Genomic DNA, 22008 nt, shown 5'->3' with positions numbered 1-22008 from the left:
GACCCAAAGCATACTGCAAAAGCAACCAAAGAGTTTTTTAAGTGAAAGAAGTGGAATGTTATGCAATGGCCAAGTCAATCTCCTGACCTAAATCCTATTGAGCATGCATTTCACTTGGTAAAAATAAAACTGAAGGGAAAATGCCCCAAGAACAAGCAGAAACTAAATTCAGTTGCAGTAGAGGCCTGGCAGAGCATCACCAGGGATGAAACCCAGCGTCTGGTGATGTCTATGCGTTCCAGACTTCAGGCTGTAATTGACTGCAAAGGATTGGCAACCAAGTATTAAAAAGTGAAAGTTTGATTTATGATTATTATTCTGTCCCATTACTTTTGGTTCCTTAACAAGTGGGAGGCACATATGCAAACTGTTGTAATTCCTACATCATTCACCTGATTTGGATGTAAATACCCTAAAATTAAAGCTGACAGTCTGCAGTTAAAGCACATCTTGTTTGTTTCATTTTATATCCATTGTGGTGGTGTATAGAGCCAAAATTTTTAGAATTGTGTCAATGTCCCAATATGGACCTGACTGTATATAAAAATACACATATTAGGTAATGCTACATCCGAAAATGTCTGAACTATTAAAATATTTAGAAAAATTCTTGTACAGTGAAAAACGCACGATTGCCATTTTTTTTATCTTGTCCCCCTCAAAAAATTTAATAACAGTGATGTTTTTATACCACAAAAATACAGTTCGTTACGCAAAAAACAAGCCCTCATACAGCCCTGTAGACCGAAATATAAAAAAGTTATTGGCTGTCAGAATATGGCAATGCAAAGAAAATTTTTATTATTTTCAAAGTTTTTTTTGGTATCGCCACATTCGTATTGAGCCACAGAGTAAGGATGGCAGGTCATTTGTAGCGCACAGTGAATGCTGTGATGTCAAAGCTCCCAAAACCTTTGGGGAAATTTTTTTTTTTTCTTTTTTTTTTTTGACACACAAAGATTTGGTAAATTAAATGGTGGAATAAAAAAAAATGCATATTGTCATGCAAACAATAAGCCCTCACATAGCTATGTGAACAGAAAAATAAAAAAGTTATGGTTATTAGAACATGAGGATGAAAAATCCAAAATGCAAAAATGAAAATAGGCCTGGATGCCAAAGGGTTTAAAAAAAAAACTGAATTGGTATGAAAATTTTTTAGCAACAAAACACTTTTTTTTTTAAAGTTGTAAAACATAAAAATGACAATACATTATGTGGAACATTAAATGATGCCATTAAGGCTCCAGGGCATTAAATGGCATGCACCCCTTATTAACCAGCATAGCCATGATATACTTTAGGTTAAATGGGTTGTCCATATACCTTTTTTGGGCGTATACACATCAATAAAAGAAGTCCCCCACTCAAGCCCACCATCTACAGTATGAGCCAGAATAGAGAGCATCTCCCGATTAGGCCTCTTGCACATGACCGTATATATTTTGCAGTCCGCAAAAAACACGGATGACATCCGTGTGTATTCTGTATGTTGCGGAATTAAACAGCTGGCCCCTAATAGAACAGTACTATCCTTGTCCGTAATGCGGACTATTTTTTTGGCGGAACGGAAACACGGAATTACGGAAACGGAATGAAAATACGTTCGTGTGCAAGAGGCCTTAGGAGGACTCAAGCTATCCTTGTAGTCTCCTGAATTGTCCGAATGTAATAATACCTTTCCTCTGCTACAGCCTCTGCAGGGCAAATGGTCGGCTCAGCTGGGTGTACAGGGCCCCAGAAAATCAGCTGATCGATCTGGAGGCTGCATTTTGAAAGGAAATGTCTTTGATTAGGGTCATATAACTAGAAAAAATGTGGCCCCATAGCAAACTTTTAAATGCCTCCCCATACCAGATTTACTCCATGGACCAGTATGATTACAACAATACAAAAACATTTTTTACTACTTTTGCACAATATTTGCACATTTAATTGAAATAAGATAGTTTTCTTTTTATTTAGCTGTTTTCCAAAAAGCCATATTTTTCTTTTGCTATACCTGACTGTGTGTTTGTTTTTTGTCGGCTGAGTCACTTTAATAGAACTGTTTTGAAGCACATATAGATTATTAACTTTTACAGTTTTTTTAGGACATAGAATGGGCATGAAAAAAGGCAAATCTACCATTGTTTTATGACTTATTTCTTCTTACATCACTTATTGTGCAGTTTACATGTTATTGTACTGGTCATTATGATTGCGATGTCACGATCAAGTCATGATTTTTAATTCAGTTACTGAAAAACTATGTAAAAATGCCAAGGTTTTTGCTGAATCGGGTCAAAACCACGGCATTCTTATGCGGTTTTAAGACAATTGTAGCACAAAATTGCAAATTGACTGCAATGTTTGAATTGAATTCAATGCTAAAAGCATTGTGGAGAAGGACACAATGATGCCATCTAGTTTGAGACCACTATAGCATTTGATAGTAGAGGAATAAGGATGTCGCTAGAGTGAAGACCAAGCTTATATGAATGGCAAGGCTCTACAGATATCGCCCTGGTGCTAGAATAGCATCATAACGTTTTTTTGCACAGTGTCACTCTAACTTTTGCGTTGTCTAATAGTTTGTACAGCTGCTGGCAAGTTCTGCTTTACAAAATCTTGCAGCAGACTCACTTTTTTCTGAATATTGTAAAAACCTTAAGTGTCTACAGTTCATAGGCTTATTGCCAGTACCCCAATAGCATACATTTCGCTGCATACGCTGAGCAATTGTCCCTTTTTTTCCCCAAAAACCTCAGTTTACCATTTATAATCGAGCGTTTTCAGTGCATCAATATAACTGTGTTAGTGAAAGTATTTTATTACTACAAAATACCATTAAAGGGAACCTGTCATCAACTTTATGCTGCCCATACTAACGGCAGTATAAAGTAGAGACAGGGGAGTTGATTTCAGCGGTCTGTCATTTATAAGTTAAAAGTAAGTGGTTGCTGAGAACCAACATCACAATCATTGCAGACTGGGCCTGGAAAAGAGTCCCAGACACCTGAGAAGAGTCATGGTTATTTATGAATTCTTCTCTCCGTGCCCACCTGCTGATGACTGGCAGTCTTCTACCTAGTTTTCTCCCTTTCTCTCTAGGAGAGAACTGCCAATCATCAGCAGATGGGTGAGAGTGCAGGAGATTATGAATAACCATGACTCTTCTCAAGTAGATTTGACTCTTTTCAAGGCCTGTGCTGCAATGATTATGATGCTGGTCCTCAGCAACCACTCACTTTTAGCTCATGAGTGACACACTGCTGATATCAGCATTTATGTCACTAATTTATGCTGCCTTCAGTGAGGTTAGCATAAAGTTGATGACAGATTCCCTTTAAGTTACAGCAAATTTGCAAACACATTTTGCTGCAATAATGGCATTAGTGCATTTTGTACTGCGAAAACTGCATTATTATACCCATTTTAGTGAAAATGTTGTATTACTTCAAGATAGAGTAGTTACAGTAAAAGCATTTTACAGCAAAAACTGCATTACAATGTGTTAATGAATGTGTTTTACTGTGAGTGCAGATCCTACATCCCTCACCACGCCAACCCGGGTTGCGGCCTGCATGCTCCTACCTAGTCTTCCAGCCTGTGTCCCTTTAGGGCGCACATGCACTCGCTATTTGGCTTCCTAAAGGGCCAGTACGCATGCTTCCCAAGCCTTCCCCAGCCAATGGCTTGATGTCCCTGGGTATTTAAGGCCCTTTCTCCAGCCAGAGGGTTTCTGAGCTTTAGGGTCCTGGTGATCAGCAAAGGTGTTAGGAAGTTTAGTACTTCTGCAATTGTCCTGGAATTGACCTATCTGTACATAATTCCTGCCTGTGTTCCTGATCGTGCTCCAGCCTTGTACCCATCCTGCCTTTGTGTTTTTACTTTCCAGTTCAGTTCAATGTTTCAGTTCAGTGCCTAATCTGTCTGCCTTGTCCATGCTACTGTTAAGTACCCAGTCTGCCTGCCTTGCCATGTCTCTGCTTGTACCCACATTATCTGTGTGGCTGCCGGGATTTCAGCCTGATTTCCTTGCATCAGAGTCTCCAGTGGGTCAGATGCTAACTACAAAGGGACTATTCCAGGTGGTAGCGGTCTGGTTGCTCCCTTGCAGTGATGTCCACATCCCTGTACAGGGGTTAAAGGGTAAATAGCAGAGGAGCGTCAGAATAACACCCTTAGGGTCCACCCAGGGTCAAAAAGGTTAGTAGACGCAGTGGGTCCTCACTTACTGCCCCATTACAAACATGTTGTATTACTTTAAGATACCGTTCAGTTACAGCAAAAGCATTCTACTGAAAATAAAAAAAATTGGTGCCAAAAATGCATTATTGTACCTGTTTTAGTGTTGTATTACTTCAAGATACCATTTAGCTACAGCAAAAGCATTTTACTGCAAAAACGGCAGTACTATACCCATGCCAGAGAAGGCGTTCTACTTCTAAACAAATGCGACAGCGCAGTATGTTTTTAACACCATCAAACATAGCTACATAAAGCTATAGCTATGTAAGTCAGTGTCACTCTGACATTATTTACTATTGCTGTCATTGTGGTAAACAGCTCAAAGCGGGGAAGTAGAGAAAGAAAAATTAGCAATTTTTTTTTTTTAAATGAGAGAACGACAAGACATAAAAAATAAATAAATAATAAATATACATAAATAAATGAGTCCTAGGAGACCACAGAGTGTCATATACCAATTTTCAGGCCAATTATAGCACTTTGGATTTGTGCAGAATTTATTTGGCCACAAATAATTTCTTTTTTAAAAATTTTATACATTGGACATGAAACAAATTTCAAGAAGTTCGCTCATCTCTTATCTGAATATATTTCTAATTGTGGAAACACGCCTAGATTGCTTAGAAATAAAAAAAAATCCTTTAAAATAATGACAGGTCTCAGTGGATTACATGTACTTTACTTGTGTAATATTGAAAGTGAAAATACATATATCCAGACACTTACAGTGCAATAGAGTACAACAATATAACACACAAAGGAACTTAAACAAAATGGAAATAAATAAATAAAGTAGCCATATCCAATTTATTGTATTTTATAACAGTCAATATAGTGACACAACCCAGGTATAGCTTAATGTTTCCAGCAGCTGGAAATTGTAAATTGAACTAGTAGTAACCTAAACCTGAAATTTCTGTAATTCTCTGCTTGTGGAAAAGAACATAATACAGGGCATAGGTTGGCTGCTGTTAATAAGTGGTTGAGCTCAAGAGTCATCGAAAGGATGAGCAGATGAGGGAGGGCTATTGCCTATTATCTTCCAGCAGCTCATCACTATAGTACAAGTTCAGGGAGAGCAGTGGATCTTCACACCTCACTGGCTCTTCTAGAGATGAAGACCTCCTACATATCCTACAACGAAGGAGGACCCAGAATATGATACGACTGTGACAGTCATTCCTATTTAACTTTATCCTACAAAGAAAAACCTTTTCCTGTTTGATTTGACATGAAATATTCACCATTATTTTGAATTTTCATGAGAAAGATTCACACAAAGTAAGTAGAACTTTTTCTGTACAATGTATTTGTCTTATTTGTAATACTTTATGTGTATATATTGGTGTACATGTGTAAGAATTAATATGGGCATTTTTATATTCATTGGCATTCATATTAATATTTGGTCCCAAGAAATCTTGAGTGTGTTGTGTGCATGTTTAATGTACTTTGTACTATGCCTAATGTATTTTTGTATGAAATGACAAAACTATTTTGTAAATTGATTAAAAATGTGTAGCATAAATAACAAATGCCCTAAGCTCTGTTCACACTAGCAGAACCAAATAGCTGCCCATTTAATAGACTCTATTTGAATCCTGTTAATGGCAAGAATAGGTCTGCTGTTATTTGTTCTTTAAACTGGAAACGCTGACAGGCCCATTAATGTGAACAGAGCCTTACATTCAATACAATAACTTTATGATTTAGTACATTGAGATCCACATGTATAGTATACATTTTATTCTAGAGCTCTTTGAAAGGTTGGTAAGTATATAATGATGTTCCTCTTTACATATAACATCCAATCTCTGTTTCTTGTATGTAACTTGTGTAGAACTAGTTAATGTTCACCTCTGACTGTAGTATGGCATGGGACCATGTTGCTTCATTCTATGATCGCTCAAACCCCATGCAACACTGTAAGCATCGCCAGTTATAGATGTCAACTTTTAACCCACTGATTGATTTACAGAATGTCAGGCTGGCATTTACATTGTCATTTTGGTCTGTCAAATTTGCATTTACTTATTCTATTGAAAAAAGGGAAACAAATATTTCGAAATATCTTTCCATAATCGCTCATAAATGTTATGTATTTCAGGGAGTATAATATTGATCTTTGTGCTATTATGGACATTAGATATAGAGTAACATTGCTTACCATCGAGACAACCACCTATTCCATGTATGAATTAACCTTTTCATTTCCTTCTGGATGTCTTTGACTCTTTGAGTGAATGCACTCTGCTGCTGGTTGCTGTCCTCTCCTGGGTAGTGCTGAAATGTCATATGGTTAAAACTCCAAATAACATCCAATATAAACTACTGTAAAACCAGTTTTCTCTTTTTGCATATAATTTTAATATTTTAAATGCAGATGACACTCCTCTCATTTAGGGCATGACCTGACCTTGTCTGTATTGCCGTCCACAAACCACGGACCCGCAAAATACCTTTTATGTGCATACTACATTTTTCTCACTCCCATCAATAGAAAGGACTATTCTTGTCCGCAATGCAGACCATATTAGAACGTGTTCTATAATTTACGTGATGGACAAATGGGTGTAGACAACACATGGATGACATCCATATCATGTCTATTTTGTTTGCGGACCCATAGAAATGAATGGTTCTGACTCTGACCCATTTGCGGACTATGTAAATAAGCCCTTACATGCGCTTTATATAGTCTGCTCTTTGGAATGCTACTATGTATTTATGATTCTCTATTATGTGTCCAGAGACTAGTTCCAAGTAGTTCCATAGTCACAGAATTGGATCCCAGTGTGAAGTTTTTGCTTCTTTTTTTTAATTGTGTATTATGCTTAATAAGACCAAGTACTACAGTAAAATGATAATCATTGGTCAATTATGATCAGACCCTTTCACCTACATCATATATTTGCTTACAGGACAGCATCCTCTACAGTTTAAGAATCATTCTTGTCACAGACATGCAGAATGTGAAAAGCCACTTTTTCGCTAGTGCAATATTAGGATAACTCAGGCTTGCATGAAGTCTTACGTAAATCAGAAACCATGATGTAATGCTGGGCTGCGTCCAAGGACATTGCCAAATTAGGAAAACAATTATTATATGTTGAATTAACAATATTTTTTTGGGGCATATTTTAGTAAGAAATCAAATTTCACGTTAAATGTGATTTTCCACAGGAATGCATGTAATATACTTGGTTGTTACCACAGTGCACGTAAGAAAACATTACCAATGTATCACCTTCAGCCCTGCTATATCTGCAAATTTTATTCCACTACTATTAGGTAGTACATAATGCTAGACACACAAGACCCATATTTTTATATCATGATTTAATACATTTAATACATCATTCACTGCAAACTGGTGTTTAAATATTTTCCGCTTTTAAGTACTTCATAACCGTGGTATTGTTACCAGAGGGGAAAAGAAAATCCGCAGTCTGGTTTGACGTTGTCTGGGAGCAGCACCTATATAAGCAGACTAAACACCCGAGTTTGTGAGTGCTCGTGTGTTTGATTTCAAGTGTGTGTTTGTATTAAGTGTGTGATTTAAGATTAAATGCATTTAGGTTCATGGACTTTAGGAATAGACTACATGAAAGGGGTTCTCTGGGAATTAAGAAAATAAAAATACTTAAATATTACTTTATAATAAATATATTCCCAAATACATTTCATTAGTTATAATGGCTCATGTTGTCTAGGGAGCAATCATCAGGGGAAACAAAATGGCCGCTGTCCTATTAGTACACACAAAATCTGTCCTAATCACACAACAGGACAAGTTACTTCTCAACACTGAGCTAAAGAGCTGCCCCATGCTCCTCTCTGCTCTACCTGTCAGGGGTTACAATCCCCTGATAAGATCTTCTGCTGAATCTCTGTAGGAATGGAGTTCATCAGGAGACATGAGGTACGGAGAGGACGGACAGGTCAGACTGTGGTGATGTGGGGCTGCGGTAATGGAAACTGCATACAAGTGCTGCTGCTCATAATCCACATCCCCACCCTTCCCTCTGTACTTCATGTCTCCTTATGAGCTCCATTCTTATAGAGATTTAGATTAAGATCTTCTCAGCTGTGTACTGAAAAACAGAGCAGAGAGGAGGATGAGGCAGCTCTTTAGCTCAGTATTGTTAAGTAACTAGTCCTGCTGTGTGGTTAGGACAGGTTTTGTGTGTACTACTAATTGGATGGCGGCCATTTTATTTCTCCTAATGATTGGTCCTAGACAAAATGAGCCATTATAATTAATCAAAGGTATTTGGGAATATATTTATCATAAATTAATATTTAAGTATTTTCATTTTCATTTTCTTAATTCCTGGAGAACCCCTTTAAGTCAGTTGATTACCATTTCATTACATTGTATTATTTATTTTTCTCTTAACACGTATATGCTCCATAATTGACCAGGCAGTCCACTGCACATCTTATGAAATGTGTGCAGTCCTGCAGAAACCATTTGAGGGTGCAAGTTTTTTTTTTAAATGTGAGAAAATTCCAAGTTTTGAATACCAGATTCTGTATCTAAATGAGGGAATTACAACACTGAGATGCATTGAAAATATGGAGAATATTTTCCTGCTCACTCAGCAGACAATCTATGAGGTAGATGTGGGAGAGGGTGATAATGTGGAGGATCAGGAAAGGAGGTAGGTACAGTAGCTGGATAACAGTTAGAAAGTGGGGTAGTGGGAAGAGTGCCAGGGAGGCTAGCCCTGATCGGACACACCAGTTTACAAGGTTGGCAGATGAGGGGATGTCAGTTCAGGGAGAGCACTGCTGCAGCTGGACATTTCCTCTGCCAGTCAAGGGAATGTCAGCTACCGGTACCACAACCCACACCAAAAAGGCAGTGGGAGTTAGGGAGGTAAATAAGTGTCTCAAGAACTGGTATAGGAAGGAGGAGTTTGGGTTCCTGGAGAACTTGGCTACAGGCTCTATCGTAGAGATGGGCTGCACATTGATGGGGAAGGTGCAGTTGTGTTGGGGGAGAATATGGCTAGAAAGTTGGAGGAATGTTTAAACTAGGGACTAGGGGACGATAATTACGTTATAGGAGGGCAAAATAGTGCAGATAGTGAACTGGAGCGAGGTAATGGGACTGGAGGTGGATTGGAGCAAGGGACTAAAACAGTTTATAAGGAAAAGTGTAGGATAAAAAATATACATAAACCTCTTAATTGTATGTATACTTATGCAAGAAGCCTGACTAATAGAGTTGAGCAAACACCTGGATGTTCGGGTTCGAGAAGTTCGGCCGAACTTCCCGGAAATGTTCGGGTTCGGGATCCGAACCCGAACCGAACTTCGTCCCGAACCCGAACCCCATTGAAGTCAATGGGGACCCAAACTTTTGGGCACTAAAAAGGCTGTAAAACAGCCCAGGAAAGAGCTAGAGGGCAGCAAAAGGCAGCAACATGTAGGTAAATCCCCTGCAAACAAATGTGGATAGGGAAATGAATTAAAATAAAAAAAATAAAAATGACCCAATATCAATTGGACAGAGGTCCCATAGCAGAGAATCTGGCTTCACATCAGCAGAGAATCAGTCTCTTCATGCCATAGCAAAGAATCTGGCTTCATGTCAGCAGAGAATCAGTCTCTTCATGCCATAGCAGAGAATCTGGCTTCATGTCACCCACCACTGGAAGAGGCCTCTGTCACATATTTAGGCCCCGGCACCCAGACAGAGGAGAGCGGTCCCGTAACAGAGAATCTGGCCTTATGTCAGCGCAGAATCTGTCTTCATGTCATAGCAGAGAATCAGGCTTCACGTCACCCACCACTGGAACAGGCCACTGTCACACATTTAGGCCCAGGCACCCAGGCAGAGAAGAGAGGTCCCGTAACAGAGAATCTGGCCTTATGTCAGCACAGAATCTGTCTTCATGTCATAGCAGAGAATCAGGCTTCACGTCACCCACCACTGGAACAGGCCACTGTCACACATTTAGGCCCAGGCACCCAGGCAGAGGAGAGAGGTCCCGTAACAGAGAATCTGGCCTTATGTCAGCACAGAATCTGTCTTCATGTCATAGCAGAGAATCAGGCTTCACGTCACCCACCACTGGAACAGGCCACTGTCACACATTTAGGCCAGGCACCCAGGCAGAGGAGAGAGGTCCCGTAACAGAGAATCTGGCCTTATGTCAGCGCAGAATCTGTCTTCATGTCATAGCAGAGAATCAGGCTTCACGTCACCCACCACTGGAACAGGCCACTGTCACATATTTAGGCCCAGGCACCCAGGCAGAGGAGAGAGGTCCCGTAACAGAGAATCTGGCCTTATGTCAGCGCAGAATCTGTCTTCATGTCATAGCAGAGAATCAGGCTTCACGTCACCCACCACTGGAACAGGCCACTGTCACACATTTAGGCCCAGGCACCCAGGCAGAGGAGAGAGGTCCCGTAACAGAGAATCTGGCTTCATGTCAGCACAGAATAAGTCTTCATGTCATAGCAGAGAATCAGGCTTCACGTCACCCACCACTGGAACAGGCCACTGTCACACATTTAGGCCCCGGCACCCAGACAGAGGAGAGGTTCATTCAACTTTGGGTTGCCCCGCAATATAATGGTAAAATGAAATTAAAAATAGTATTGAATGAGGAAGTGCCCTGGAGTAGAATAATATATTGTTAAGGGGAGGTAGTTAATATCTAATCTGCACAAGGGATGGACAGGTCCTGTGGGATCCATGCCTGGTTCATTTTTATGAACGTCAGCTTGTCCACATTGGCTGTAGACAGGCGGCTGCGTTTGTCTGTAATGACGCCCCCTGCCGTGCTGAATACACGTTCAGACAAAACGCTGGCCGCCGGGCAGGCCAGCACCTCCAAGGCATAAAAGGCTAGCTCTGGCCACGTGGACAATTTGGAGACCCAGAAGTTGAATGGGGCCGAACCATCAGTCAGTACGTGGAGGGGTGTGCACAGGTACTGTTCCACCATGTTAGTGAAATGTTGCCTCCTGCTAACACGTTCCGTATCAGGTGGTGGTGCAGTTAGCTGTGGCGTGTTGACAAAACTTTTCCACATCTCTGCCATGCTAACCCTGCCCCGCCGTGACACAGCTGCGTTGGCGACCTCTTGCTCCTCCTCTGCCTTCGCCTTGGGCTTCCACTGGTTCCCCTGTGACATTTGGGAATGCTCTCAGTAGCGCGTCTACCAACGTGCGCTTGTACTCGCGCATCTTCCTATCACGCTCCAGTGTAGGAAGTAAGGTGGGCACATTGTCTTTGTACCGGGGATCCAGCAGGGTGGCAACCCAGTAGTCCGCACACGTTAAAATGTGGGCAACTCTGCTGTCGTTGCGCAGGCACTGCAGCATGTAGTCGCTCATGTGTGCCAGGCTGCCCAGAGGTAAGGACAAGCTGTCCTCTGTGGGAGGCGTATCGTCATCGTCCTGAGTTTCCTCCAGCCACGCACCAGTGATGGGCCCGAGCTGCTTTGGGTGCCACCCCGCTGTGAACATGCTTCATCCTCATCCTCCTCCACCTCCTCCTCATCCTCGTCCTCCTCGTCCTCCAGTAGTGGGCCCTGTCTGGCCACATTTGTACCTGGCCTCTGGTGTTGCAAAAAACCTCCCTCTGAGTCACTTCGAAGCGACTGGCCTGAAAGTGCTAAAAATGACCCCTCTTCCTCCTCTTCCTCCTGGGCCACCTCCTCTTCCATCATCGCCCTAAGTGTTTTCTCAAGGAGACATAGAAGTGGTATTGTAACGCTGATAACGGCGTCATCGCCACTGGCCATGTTGGTGGAGTACTCGAAACAACGCAACAGGGCACACAGGTCTCGCATGGAGGCCCAGTCATTGGTGGTGAAGTGTGTCTGATCCGCAGTGCGACTGACCCGTGCGTGCTGCAGCTGAAACTCCACTATAGCCTGCTGCTGCTCGCACAGTCTGTCCAGCATATGCAAGGTGGAGTTCCACCTGGTGGGCACGTCGCATATGAGGTGGTGAGCGGGAAGGGCGAAGTTACGCTGTAGCGCAGACAGGCGAGCAGCGGCAGGGTGTGAACGCCGGAAACAGACGGCCCGCACTTTATGCAGCAGCTCTGACATGTCGGGGTAGTTGCGAATGAACTTCTGCACCACCAAATTCAGCACATGCGCCAGGCAAGGGATGTGCGTCAAACCGGCTAGTCCCAGAGCTGCAATGAGATTTCGCCCATTATCGCACACCACCAGGCCGGGCTTGAGGCTCACCGGCAGCAACCACTCGTCGGTCTGTTGTTCTATACCCCGCCACAACTCCTGTGCGGTGTGGGGCCTGTCCCCCAAACATATGATTTTCAGAATGGCCTGCTGACGTTTACCCCGGGCTGTGCTGAAGTTGGTGGTGAAGGTGTGTGGCTGACTGGATGAGCAGGTGGAAGAAGAGGAGGAGGAAGCTGAGTAGGAGGAGGAGGAGACAGGAGGCAAAGAATGTTGCCCTGCGATCCTTGGCGGCGGAAGGACGTGCGCCAAACAGCTCTCCGCCTGGGGCCCAGCCGCCACTACATTTACCCAGTGTGCAGTTAGGGAGATATAGCGTCCCTGGCCGTGCTTACTGGTCCACGTATCTGTGGTTAGGTGGACCTTGCCACAGATGGCGTTGTGCAGTGCACACTTGATTTTATCGGACACTTGTTTGTGCAGGGAAGGCACAGCTCTCTTGGAGAAGTAGTGGCGGCTGGGAACAACATACTGTGGGACAGCAAGTGACATGAGCTGTTTGAAGCTGTGTGTGTCCACCAGCCTAAATGACAGCATTTCATAGGCCAGTAGTTTAAAAATGCTGGCATTCAGGGCGAGGGATCGAGGGTGGCTAGGTGGGAATTTACGCTTTCTCTCAAATGTTTGTGAGATGGAGAGCTGAACGCTGCCGTGTGACATGGTTGAGATGCTTGGTGACGCAGGTGGTGGTGTTGGTGGTACATCCCATGTTTGCTGGGCAGCAGGTGCCAACGTTCCTCCAGAGGCAGCAGAAGAGGCCGAGGCGGCGGCAGCAGCAGCAGAAGAGGCCGAGGCGGCGGCGGCAGCAGAAGAGGCCGAGGCGGCAGCAGCAGAAGAGGTAGCAGGGGGAGCCTGAGTGACTTCCTTGTTTTTAAGGTGTTTACTCCACTGCAGTTCATGCTTTGCATGCAGGTGCCTGGTCATGCAGGTTGTGCTAAGGTTCAGAACGTTAATGCCTCGCTTAAGGCTCTGATGGCACAGCGTGCAAACCACTCGGGTCTTGTCGTCAGCACATTGTTTGAAGAAGTGCCATGCCAGGGAACTCCTTGAAGCTGCCTTTGGGGTGCTCGGTCCCAGATGGCGGCGGTCAGTAGCAGGCGGGGTCTCTTGGCGGCGGGTGTTCTGATTTTGCCCACTGCTCCCTCTTTTGCTACGCTGTTGGCTCGGTCTTACCACTGCCTCTTCCTCCGAACTGTGAAAGTCAGTGGCACGATCTTCATTCCATGTGGGGTCTAGGACCTCATCGTCCCCTGCATCGTCTTCCACCCAGTCTTGATCCCTGACCTCCTGTTCAGTCTGCACACTGCAGAAAGACGCAGCAGTTGGCACCTGTGTTTCGTCATCATCAGAGACGTGCTGAGGTGGTATTCCCATGTCCTCATCATCAGGAAAAATAAGTGGTTGTGCGTTAGTGCATTCTATCTCTTCCACCCCTGGGGAAGGGCTAGGTGGATGCCCTTGGGAAACCCTGGCAGCAGAGTCTTCAAACAGCATAAGAGACTGCTGCATAACTTGAGGCTCAGACAGTTTCCCTGATATGCATGGGGGTGATGTGACAGACCGATGGGCTTGGTTTTCATGCGCCATCTGTGCGCTTTCTGCAGAAGACTGGGTGGGAGATAATGTGAACGTGCTGGATCCACTGTCGGCCACCCAATTGACTAATGCCTGTACCTGCTCAGGCCTTACCATCCTTAGAATGGCATTGGGCCCCACAAAATATCGCTGTAAATTCTGCTGGCTACTGGGACCTGAGGTAGTTGGTTCACTAGGACGTGTGGCTGTTGCAGAACGGCCACATCCTCTCCCAGCACCAGAGGGTCCACTAACACCACCACGTCCGCGTCCCTTATTAGAAGTTTTCCTCATTGTTCCCGTTCACAATTTTGAGAATGGCAAATTTGGGAATAGTTTTTCAACCCAGAACAAAAAGTCTGCTTTTACGGTCACTACAAATAACTTGACCAGCTAAAACAGTACAGATTTGGTTGAATAGAAATGTCAGGCCTGTTTTTTTTTTGCGCTATGTGACAGGTATAGGTTTAATCACAGAATCAGACTTCTATCTGCACGGTAGCGTGTGTCTTAGGTTTTTCTGAATGACACTATCAGCACCTTCAATGTAAGATATCCTTTTTGGGATAGATTTCAAGTAGGCCTTATATACCAGAAACTAGTTATTTTGAGAATGGCCAATTTGGGAATAGTTTTTCAACCCAGAACAAAAAGTGTGATTTTACGGTCACTACAAATAACTTGACCAGCTAAAACAGTACAGATTTGGTTGAATAGAAATGTCAGGTCTATTTTTTAGGCGCTGGGTGACAGGCTCAACTTGCCCCTGATGTAGTATATGGCCAAAAAATAACCACACTGTTGATGGTTAAATGCACTTGGGTGACACAGGCTCAGCCTGCACCAGATGTAGTATATGGCTAAAAAATAACCAGACTGTTGATGGTTAAATGCACTTCGGTGACACAGGCTCAGCCTGCACCAGATGTAGTATATGGCTAAAAAATAACCAGACTGTTGATGGTTAAATGCACTTCGGTGACACAGGCTCAGCCTGCAGCTGATGTAGGATATAGCACAAAATAACCACACTATTGATGGTTAAATACACTTGGTGATAGCTTGTGCTGGCGCACCACAAGTCACATAATGGCCGCCGATCACCCCAGAAAAAAAGTGATCTAAAAACGCTCTGGGCAGCCTCAAAAAAGTGAGCAAGTCAATATTAGCACTTCAATGATCCACAGCTGCAGATCGATCACAGAATGAAGTCTTTTGGAGGAGTTAATCTGCCTAATCTCGCCCTTATGTCGCAGCTGCATCCTCTCCCTATGCTTGAATCAGCAGAGTGACGTGCAGCGCAACGTGACCCAAGCTTATATAGAGGCTGGGTCACATGCTGCACTGGCCACCAATCACAGCCATGCCAATAGTAGGCAAGGCTGTGATGGCCTCTTGGTGCAAGTAGTATGACGCTTGTTAAATTGGCTGCTTTGCAGCCTTTCAAAAAGCGCCAAGAAAGCGCCGAACACCGAACCCGAACCCAGACTTTTACGAAAATGTTCGGGTCCGTGTCACGGACACCCCAAAATTCGGTACGAACCCGAACTATACAGTTCGGGTTCGCTCATCCCTACTGACTAATAAAAATGGTGAACTGGACTTAGTAATGTCTGAAGAGGACTATGACATAGTGGGAATAACTGAGACATGGCGGGATGATAGCTATGACTTGGCAGTTAAAGGGATATTCTGGTAAAGTAACTTAATTTTTGAAAAACTGCTTTAAGGCTGCAAGCTGTGACCCAACCAGAACCCATACCTATACATATACCCAGAGCTTTAATTTACCTTGAAATCCATTTGTCTAGCTCTTGTGTGAGACTTCAACACACTGATAATATCATGGTGCCCGATCTTCCCTCACAAAACTAAAATCCCCACATTCCCTAGCTTTCCTGTTGGGAGTTTGTGCTTGTTAATGAGTGTTGATGTTTATTGATTGGTTGCCTGATATACAGTCGGGTCATGTCCCCTCTACTCAACACACTGAGCATGCTCGACCTAACAAAGGCTCAGAACTACAGGTCGATGGCATGGTAATTTATGAGTAAACACAGTGGGTAGTAGAGGGAAAAAAAACTACTTTTATAACCGCTGAACGGTAAATATGTGAAATTAACATTATATTAGTAATTATTGATGATAAATTAGTCTAAAACATAAGTTATATATATGGTAATTGGAATGCCCCTTTAACGTACAGGGTTACTGCCTGTTTAGAAAGGTTACTGCCTGTTTAGAAAGCTGGAGACGGAGAGGAATTTGCCTTAATATAAAGTCTTATCTAAAGCGCGTACTCCGGGAAGATATAAGTGAGGGGAATGAAAATGTGGAGTTTCTGTGGGTAGAAATACATGTTGGCAAAAACAAGAATAAACTACTGATAGGGATTTGTTAGAAGCCACCCAATATAAGAGAGTCCACAGAAAATTTAATACTAAAGCCTCATGCACACGACCGTTCCGTTTTTTTGCGGTCCGCAAACCGCGGCTCCGTAAAAAACGGAAGCCGCCCGTGTGCCTTCCGCAATTTACGGAACAGGCGGCCCATTGTAGAAATGACGAACAAGAATAGGACATGCTATATATTTTTTCGCGGTGAATGGGGGAATGGCTCGGATGCGGACCACAACAAGGGTCTTGTGCATGAGGCCTAAGGAAAATAGATGAGGCGGCAAATCATACTGAGGTTGTTATTATGGGGGATTTCAACTACCCAGATATAGACTGGGGAACTGAAAGCTGTAGATCTCTTAAAGGAAACAGATTCTTGGCAATAGCCAAATATAATTACCTATCTCAACTGGGTGAAGACTGAACTAGAGGGATGGCCATACTTGACTTAATACTAACCAGTAGACCTGACAAAGGAACAGATGTGCAGGTTGGGGGACACCTGGGAAATAGTGACCATAAAATGATAACTTTCCAATCATCAAAAGAATATTTCTTCAGGAAGGCACAAAAACTCCAAAAAACTGAATTTGACCAACTACTACTTAGTCTCCTGCTCACTAAACTCTCCCCCCTTCAGTCGGTTCTAAATGCTGCAGCCAGGCTCATCTATCCATCCAACCGCTACACTGATGCTACTAATCTGTGCCAGTCACTTCACTGGTTGCCCATCCACCACAGAATACAGTTCAAACTTCTCACCCTCACCCAAAAATCTCTCCACAGTGCTGCACCTCCATATATCTCCTCCCTCATCTCCATCTACCGCCCTACTTGTACTCTCCGTTCTGTTAGCGACCTAAGATTAATAACCTCCATGATTGGTACCTCTCACTCTTCAAGACTTTTCTCGAGCTGCACCTACTCTCTTGGAACTTTGCCCCGGAATACTATCGTAGGTCAATTCACAACTTCTCCAATTCAAACGTGCCTTAAAAACACATCTTTTCAGGCAGGCTTATCAAGCTACCTAAAATGACTTTTCCCAGACTAAACCATCCCCCCACCAACTCCTCTGGCCTAAACTCGATCCTCTAGTAGTCCCAAACCCGAAGCAGATCGGCCAGCACTACTCCTGTCAGTTCAATAATGGCTCAAATCCTACTTATCACAATCAACTACCTTATGTGTCACCCCCAATTCCTCATAGATTGTAAGCTCTTGCGAGCAGGGCCCTGACTCCTAATGTTTCAGTTGCATATTAGCCAGTTACTTTTGTTTTGTACATGAACCCTATGAATTTGTAAAGCGCTGCGGAATATGGTGGCACTATATAAATACATTTTATTATTATTATTATTATTTTTATAACTAAGGAAGGCCATTAGCCACAGAGTGATGGGGAGAAAGCAAATGTATGAAATATATTTTTTCCCCACTGTATTCACTGAAGAAAATGAACTGTTAGATGAAATGCAGAGTGTCTAACTAAATTCCCTATTAAAAGTGGTCTGTGTGACCCAGGAAGACGTGCAGTAGCGTGTTAAAAAGATTAAGATGAACAAATCTCTGGATCCAGATGCCATACACCCCCGTATTCTAAGAGAATTAAGTAATGTAATAGATAGACCTTACTTCTGATATTTAAAGAAGTTGGACACTTTCTGGTTACTGTTGACCAATGTGTTTGTAACATGATTATATGGCACTTACTAATATAGGCAATAGATAATGAGGGGCACTCCAAATTTGGGAAAACAAAGCAGCAAGTACTCGTGAATAAGTCAATAATCGCACACATTTAATATAAGGAGCCAATACATAAAATGGTAAAAACATCCATAGAATAAAACAATGTGTACAATAGGTATGGACCTCAAAAAATCACAGGGCAATCGCAAATGTTCATAAGAAAATCATAAAAAATCAGATGCGTTTCAGGGTATACACCCCTTCCCCACTGAGGAAGGGGTGTATACCCTGAAACGCGTCTGGTTCTGCTGGGACAGTGAGCCGTTCCCCATCAACCAGGATTTACCGATAGAGGGAAGGATACAGTCGTGAGGATTTTCTCCTATGAACTATTGACATTGTCTCGAATCAGAGGCAGGATCGTAAGAAGTGTCCGATACTATACAGCTGCCAAGCCGAGGAGTCACGTGAGACGTCACGTTCAAGACTTCATACCACGTGGGACGCCGCGTAGGGTAAGATTGGCAGAAAGTTTGAGTGAAAGATCGAGCTGGTGACGATATATGGTAAGAGATATCCTTCACGATTATTATATCTGATGATCCGATTAAGCTAGTGAGACAGAATCTGGACAGTGTGTGGTGTTGTACTGCCTTGATATTTAAAGCCTCCCATGCGACTCAGTTGGAGCCTTCCACTAGGCTGGAGATAAGAACTTATACTCTGAGATCGCAAACATCTCCTGCGATTATTTACAAGTGGAATCGCATAACGGACACCTTTGGCGATTGTTGAAAAACATATTCGCAACGCGATTTTTTATGATTTTCTTATGAACATTTGCGATTGCCCTGCGATTATTTGAGGTCTATGCCTATTGTACACATTGTTTTATTCTATGGATGTTTTTACCATTTTATGTATTGGCTCCTTATATTAAATATGTGCGATTATTGACTTATTCACGAGTACTTGCTGCTTTGTTTTCCCAAATTTGGAGTGCCCCTCATTATCTATTGCTTATTTACTTTGTCCTGACGGTTTGGGTGGACCGAGAGGTGTGCACCCTGATTCATTCGGTAGATAGGTAGAGTCGCTGTTTTCCAATTTTTGTCACATAGTAATATAGTCTCTGTTGAAATTTTGTGCCATTTTCTATATTTCATAAAATATGCCCCCTCATTTGCTAAGTCTTTTGTGTTGTCCACACAGAGGTCCTGTCCATAAAATGGCTTCTGTAGGAGTGTCCTTGACAACTCACCTTCATGTGATGTCTCCTCCATTTAAATAAACTGCACCTGGCATCTCCACTTGTATTTTTGGGAGTATAGTGCAGTGTGCTTGAATGGAGAAGGTGTGATGTCATATGATCCTTCATCAGCTGCAATCTTATTGATTGGACTTCAACGCAGACAGAACCGAACATATGCCCAACATGGGGACATGGCTTATGAAATATAGCAAACTGCACAGAATATCAACTAAAGCTATATTAGTAAGCCATATAGTCATGTTACCCACAAATTGATCTCAAGTAGCCAGAAAGTGGTCTGCCCCTCTAAGGACTCTATAAAGACAGGGAGTGTTCCACAGGATTGGTGCTTAGCAAATATGGTGCCAATATTCAAAAAGGGTCAAAAACAGAGCCCGGAAACTATAAGGTGGTAAGTCTAACATCTGTAGTGGGTAAACTGTTTGAGAGTTTTCTAGGAGATGTAATTCTGGAGTAACTCAAAGAAAATAAGTGTATAACGCCATATCAGCATGGCTTCATGAGGGATCGGTCATGTCAAACTAATTTAATCAGTTTCTATGAGGAGGTAAGTTATACATTTGACCACAGCGAGTCAATGGATGTCGTATATCTTGACTTCTCCAAAGCATTTGTTACTGTACCACATAAAAGGTTAGTACGTGGGTAAGTAACTGCCTCAGTGATAAAAAACGGAGGGTGGTTATTAACGGTACATAACAACGGTTATTAACGGTATTAATTATCTTGTAAAAAGCTTGGACAGCAAAATTTAAATTTTTGCAGATGACACTAAACTGTGTAAAGTAATTAACACGGAACAGGACAGTACATTGCTACAGATGGATCTGGATAGATTGGAGGCTTGGGCAGATAAGTGTCAGATGAGGTTTAACACTGACAATTGTAAGGTTATGCACATGGGAAGGAATAATGCAAGTCACCAGTACATACTAAATAGTAAAACACTGAGTAACACTGACATTGAAAAGGACTTCGGAATTTTAGTGAACATAAAACTAAGCTGTAGAAATCAGTATCAGACAGCTGCTGCCAAGGCCAATAAGGTTATGGGGTGCATTAAAAGGGACATAGATGCACGTGATGAGAACATAGTCCCGCCACTTTACAAGTTACTAGTCAAACCACACATGGAGTACTGTGTACAGTTCTGGGCTCCTGTGAACAAGGCAGACATAGCAGAGCTGGAGAGGGTTCAGAAGAGGGCAACTAAAGTAATAACTGGAAAGGGTGGACTATAGTGATGAGCTGCAGGGGCAATATTCGAATTTGCGATATTTCACGAATATTTTTTTAATATTCGTCATATATTTGCGAATTTTAGATTATATTCTTGATTGCGAAAATCGGCAATGTTATATTCGCGTTTTGCGCACGAAATACAGGCGGGGGTCACTTATGCTACATTTTTCAAGCTGGTATAAGTTTTCTGAGCCCGGAGAAAATGGTTGGCACGGCAGAACATTAGTATAGCTTTATATGCAGATAGAGTGCTCCAATATGTTCGCGCTTGCGAATTTTCGGCAATATCTGCTCCACTATAAATCAATCTAACCTACACTGACTATCTCCACCTAACTATCTGAATTATATATATAAGTTAACTGTCTAATGTAATAACACAAAGCACAGAGCACAGCAAGGACACTGCTGTCTCTTTCATAACTGCAATAAACTTTAGAAAATAGCTGCTGGAGAGGTTCTTATATACTAAGGGGTAGGCAACTTTTCTATTGGTTGCTAGAGAAGTTGCTAACCTGTGACAAAGCCTTCTCATTGGCCCACAAGCTAGAACAAGGGAGGGATGGTCACCTGATGTGTAAAAAAACAAAACAAAAAAACCCGAATATTTGTCATTAAGAATTTTGTATATAGCACTATATTCTAAATATTCATGAATTCTCAAGTGCCGATATTCGCGATAAAAATTAGTTTTTCTAATATTCGCGCTCAACACTAGTGGACTACAGTACCCAGAAACATTAGCAAAATTAGGTTATTCGCTTTAGAAAAAACACGAGGGGAGATCTCATAACTATATATAACTATATCAGGGGTCAGTACAGAGTAATCTCCCATCATCTATTTATCTCCAGGACTGTGACGAGGAGACATCCTCTGCGTCTGGAGGAAAGAAGGTTTGTACACAAACATAGAAGAGGATTCTTTATTGTAAGAGCAGTGAGACTATGGAACTCTCTGCCTGAAGAGGTGGTGATGAGGTGGTCATCATTGTCAGATCAGCGGGGGACGACTCCCGGAGGTACCATTATGTGGATGCTGCATCCTCTTCACTTTTTAACTACACTCTGTCTAGCTTCTAGTGGCAGTGCAGTGTACATATAACTACTCATACCATTTAAGTGAATGGGACAAGCAGTTGTAGTTACAATGCACTGCCACTAGGATCTAGATGGTATGCAGCAGGGGTACTGCTAGGGCCCAAGCCCCAATGAATATGGCCCTTTTCTCTAAGGCTACTTTCACACTAGTGTTTCTGGGTCCACTTGTGAGATCAGCCCCAATGCATTCTGAATGGATAAGGATCCGTTCAGAATGCATCAGTTTGGCTGCGTTATGTCTCTGTTCCGTTTTTGAGGCGGACACC

Source organism: Bufo bufo, chromosome 5 (assembly GCF_905171765.1).
Source record: "Bufo bufo chromosome 5, aBufBuf1.1, whole genome shotgun sequence".
NCBI classification, from domain to species: Eukaryota; Metazoa; Chordata; class Amphibia; order Anura; family Bufonidae; genus Bufo; species Bufo bufo.
This window is presented reverse-complemented; position numbering follows the sequence as displayed.